Source organism: Polyodon spathula, chromosome 27, assembly GCF_017654505.1.
Source record: "Polyodon spathula isolate WHYD16114869_AA chromosome 27, ASM1765450v1, whole genome shotgun sequence".
Lineage (NCBI taxonomy): Eukaryota > Metazoa > Chordata > Actinopteri > Acipenseriformes > Polyodontidae > Polyodon > Polyodon spathula.
The window spans coordinates 7089937-7095759 of record NC_054560.1 but is presented as its reverse complement, the minus strand read 5'-3'; positions in this window follow the sequence as shown (position 1 = coordinate 7095759).

The following is a 5823-nucleotide window of genomic DNA, read 5'->3' as shown; positions in this document are numbered from 1 at the left end:
ATATCCAATGATAATTGGGAATAATTGGCACATTTACTGTGTACTTCATGCTGGCATTATTTTCAGTTTGCTGGAACACATCTACTGCCCCAGGAGGACCAAAGACCAACAGTCTGTGTTGTTTTATCTGCAAGTGACTGTGTAGCACAGAGGGAATTAGGCTCCTGTGTCCTTCAGTGCCCGTGCAAGTTTCTACACACATTTTAAAAGAACACTGGAGATATGACAATGCCAGTGGATATACAATGCCAGGTCTACTTCTCATTGACGCTTTAGGGCATTAAACACATCAAGGTCTGCAGGTCACATTCAGGTGAAAGGAAGTGACAGGGAAGAGATGCTGGCAAGCCTGTTACCCCAGGAACCCTTTCAACCAATAACCAGCAGGCTTCTTGAATCTCCAACACCACAGATCAGCCTGCTTCTAAAAGAGATACGGCATTCAGCGCTCAAATTTAATTTGGGAGCATTCTAGATATATTCTGCTCTAAATTGCAGAGTGATGCAGCATTCTGGAGCTTGCAGCAGCACTTCAAAACAGCAACATTATGCAATTAATAAACCGTGCACAAGCCCCAGGCACAGCTCCATTCTCAAGATACAGCCTTTAACAGATCATCTGATCAGGGTTCAGTGCACTGACCTCCTCTGCAGCTAATATAAATAACTTAATGTCAAGCAGGGAGATACAGCCTAAGAAAAAGGTATCCTACAGCTGTGGCCAAAAGTTTACCATCACCTACAATTTTAGGGTTTAGACATAATTATATATATATATATATATATATATATATATATATATATATATATATATATATAATATATATATTATAATATATATCATATTAGATGCCCCCACGAGTAATCAATCATACTGGATACATTACAGTTTCAGTTAAAATTTCGAAATGTCATGACTTTTTTGTTAAGTACTGTTACAGAGGGATAAACTACAATATGCAGTCGTAATCCGTCAACTATGTAAGGTTATAGGCAATTGCAGGTTGTTATACGTCATGTAAGGTTCAAAGCAATAAAACTGTTCAATTTGCTTGATTTCGTCAAAGATGAGAAAATAATTATGCAGCAGGTTTTATTTGACTTTATAAAGCAAAATGTGTTCATTCTATAGGGTGATGATGCAAAACTTTTGGGCAGAGCTGTAGATTCTAACACGCTCAAGAACGTGCTAAAGAATGTTCAAACCATGTTTCACCACAGTTGCGATACTATATCAAACTATAACTCTATGCTGTGTCCTTGTTGATATTTACTCCTGAATGGGGTAGGAAGGGTTAGTGGTTTCTTTATCTCCCATCTGTGTTTCATTTCCCGTCCAAACAAGGTAGTGTCAGAACAGCAAGTCCTTCTTCCATAAATGAAATCTCAAATCCCATTACTAAAGCAACCCTTAAACCCTGGCTTTAAAAGCAGTTTTTTGCACAAATGTTTTGGTCATCTTCTGATTAAAACCGCATGCCTGAGGCTCCAGAAATCCACTTGCATTATAATTTTAAAGCATTAGCATTTGCAGTAGGTGTCCTGACGGGAGAGCCAGTGTGTACTCTTCCAAGAGGTATGGTCTGAATTTCATGCTTTCTTGTTTTATCACAAACTCGTTTTTGTTCTACAAGGGATTCTTTTTTTTTGTCTTTTCAGATTCGGGTGGAATTCTGCTCTCTTTTAAGCACATGCAGGCAGGTTTAAGGAATGCCACTGGTAAAGCATTTGAACCCTTTCACAATAACCTATAGCAGATCAATAGCATTAACAGCAAGGGCAACACAATTAATTTTGTGGAATTCTTGCACAGTGCTGCCCCTGGTACAAAATCACCTTTGATCTTTCGTTAAAAGTGTTTTTTTTAATTTGGTTTTGGTATCTTTCAGCCGCCGTATGCTGCATTTCCATGTGCATCATAAAACCAGTCTGTAAAACTAAATCCAGCTGCCACCAGTCTACTCTCCCAACATATACTGTGTTTGTCGGACTGGACAGCACGCATCGATTAGTGTAAGCTGGAAGGATCAGGTCGCGTCAGACTGCAAATCCTAACTGGAGCTGAATCAATTTGTTCAGCTTCTGGTGGAAATGAACCAGTCTGATTTCAAACCACTTTCGACTGAGTCCCAGTCTGTCACGATTAACGACTGTTCAAATGATGACACAACAAATCCTGGCAAAAGGGTCAAAGGCCGTCATTGAAATCCTCTTTACAAATCATAGTTCAATTCCGCCCTTCAGCCACTAGAGGCGCCACAATGTGAGATACAGTACAAATATGCAACTACAAACTTAAAAATTGAAGATCAATCAGTGGAATCCCTAGACTGTAATTAATAATACTGAATAATGCATACAGAATAGTTACTGTACTAACACATTCAAGTATAAATAAACCAGTTTCCCTTATCCCATTAATGCACTTTCAAAGCCGTTGCGTTTTATATCAACATAGTTGCTGGGAGACGCATTAATATTCTCACTTCACACTGCTGATTAATCCCTTTCAGCATTGCCAGTCCCGGATGGGCTCTAATGAATGACGGTAGGGATGTTTAAACAAGGCTTAATTCCTCTTGTTCTCACACCTTATACATTTCTTCTCACTTATCAGAAACAGGCAGCACGCCCCATTGACTGTAATGCATTGTCCGTCATGTTAGAACAGAGGGGGGGGCGGGAACAGTGCTTGCAAGACTGTGCTCGTTAAGGGCAGAGCATGCAAAGCAAAGTGTCTCAGTTCCATCTGGAATCTCAGCTCCCTGTCATCCACACTCAACGAGAGACAGCCCACGTTTAAATCTTTTCATCGTGGATGATGGAACCTGAATCTCCCCGGTGCATCACTGTTAAGGTTATGAACTAATGGTGTTTTAATGTTGCAGGACGATTTGTTTATTGCCCCCCAATCACAGAGCTCATCAAATCCGGCCCCCAACGTTACCTAAATAACCCAAAACACGCTCGACTGTGATTAAAATCCCATTTGAGGCTGCACTTCAACTGCACCTGCTGAGTCTTATAGAACATGCAATCCCACTGCTTACACAGGTCTTAATAGCGAGCACAGCAAACATGCATTTACATTCTTAAAACATGATATCTGGTACTGCTGGGTTAAAGAAAGAGACACCAAATTGTCTTTTGCCTCGTTTCCTCTGCCTCTTCCCAGGGTTGGCCGTTCTGGGCGAGGTTAATAAAATAAAAACAGATACAAATGCTTGTTCAACTTCGCTTGTTTGCATATATCTGATCGATCCTGCCTCACTGCTATACCTGATAGTGACACTGTAACGCAGACAGCTGTCTTTACCTCGCCCGGACCGGCCAGCTCAGCTATACCTGGGAGAAGGCAGTGGAAACGAGGTATTTGTGACACACATCACACCGGCCAGGGTCTGCCCTGAATCTGCTGTTCATCTCAAGTGAGCTGCCTCCCAGGAGGACTATGCTGTGTGGATGATTATTATAAAGCTGCCGTGTTCTCCATTAGGAGAACTTACTGAGCTCCTTCCACAGAGCTCATCAGACAGCCGCCCCTGCACCTGCTGCCTGGAATGGAACCAGCCCCTTGATGTTTACCAGAAGCCACTCTGAACAACTCAATCAAGACTGAACCCAGCGAGAACGCCCCTGTTCCACAATCCTGCGATACAACATGAGAAATGTGCAGCTGAACGAACAGCATTCCAGGGATCTTCACATCAGAACCTCTCCATTTGGTTCCTTCCCACACTTCCATTCCAATCTTTTGCTCTGGTGCTGACGGAAAGCTTTGCTGAAAACCATTGGGATCCTATTATATTACTACTGTAGCACCTGGAAGAAACCCTAGCAGAAGCAGGATCAGACTTCAGCATTACCTGCAATGACAACATGGTGGATTGGGAAACACAGAGGTCCTGACACAGGAACACACTGTGTGGTACTGAAATCGCATGGGATCGCAATGGATTATCAGCATGCATTCGATTTTACAACTGAAATATCATTGTCCACTAATGAAAATGTTACCACTGTAGGACCATACCAATAGATGTGACCATTAGAGTTTCCACCTGATCATCCCGGGACACTAAAAGATCACAATTTTGAACATTACACTTTCACAACCATGTAGATCAATGCAGCTCAGTGCCAGCACCGTAAATTGAGCACAAGTTAGATAAATCAAGATGCAATATCACTGCAATAGACGCACAATATAATCGGTTGTCAATACATAGTTGTAATATTATCAATGTTACCTATTGGATGAATATAGGATTTCTAAGCTTATACTTGTAACAACCACCCCTTCCGTTTGGAGGTCCTGTGATTTTATTTAACCTCACAGGTGGCAGTTCTAGCGATCGTTGACGTCACACACAGTATATATGTTTCTCATTCCGATTGCTGTTCTTCTTCAAGAGACTGAAATGAGGAAGGGTAATAACAGCGATGGCCCTTAACCTTGGAATCCTGGTGAAGGTGGAATCTAATCAAAGTGGTGTCCATGCATCACAATCGAGGAGACTGGGAGCGAAGGCACGCGGCTTGTGCAAAATCATTGAGGTCCTTTGATTTCTCATTACAGTCCACACTAAATGTATCCTGCGGGGTTTCAGAACGGAGATGCCTCTCTAATTGGCTTGGTAATTCAGTTTAAGCAGGCGTGCTCGGGTGATAGGGGCTGGGAGGAACACACGACACTGCACTCACAGTCCCATTAGCGGATGAAACCCGAGTCCACATTTCCCGAGCTAATTCATAATTCCATTAAGGGAGGGATGAAGGAATAAGCAGATGATATCGCAGATTGAATCCCTTTCTCGCATTGATTTCTTTCATTTCATCCTAGCCCTGGTGGCTTCTGACTCATCCTTCTTATTGTTACTCTAAAGTAAATCCCCACACTGATCTCTTCATGAACACTCACACAGAGAGGAACGTCCCACGTCGGTCTCCATACAGAATCTGGAGATCGTTAATCATCCGGCAACTTATCAAACAATGCTTTCTATGTTTAAAAAATGTCACAGTGTGAATAGAAGCTTGGTGGTCAGCAGTTAAAGGGGCTTGTTACCAGGATGTTCGATCTCAGCTCAGCCCCTGACTCACTGTGTGTGACCCCAGGCAAGTCACTTGACCTCTTTGTGCTCCATCCTTCAGATGAGAAGTAAAACTGAGGTCCTATTGTAAGCAGTTGTGATGCATAGTTCACTCCCTAGTCTCTGTAAGTCACCTGGGATAAAAGCGTCTGCTAAATGAATAAATAATATATATTTGGAACATAGTCACACCATTGTAGATTTTCCAGTAACAAATACTCGACTCCCTATAACGAATCCAACATTAAATCACAGTTTTACACCAAAACCTTTCATTTAAAATTCATTTTAACCTTCAAGTCACTCCCACATTGTGAAACCGCTCTCCAGTGCCCCAGGTGGCGGATTACAATATAATTCCTCTTTACAAAAGGTGCCTGTCAAAGTGTTGGTATTCCCAGAGTGTTCATCAGAGGACAAACCTGCATCCGTGTGCATCTGTGCTAAGTACGAGCGCTTTGTTTATGGAAACCATGGTAATCAGAAACCAGACTGAAGCACCGACTCCTACTGCCAGCAGGTCGGAAACAAAACCAGAATAAAAGAACTAATGTTAAAAATGTATAGCGCTGGCCTGATTAAAGGAAATAATTAGGAAATTAAAACATATGAGGCATGCAGCTTTAAATACCTGGCTTTCTGGCTGCAGTAGCAGGATGCAAATGACTGTCAAGGTGTGCTTTACTGATCTGCCCGTCGGTCTTCAGTCACACAGGACAACGGTGATCAA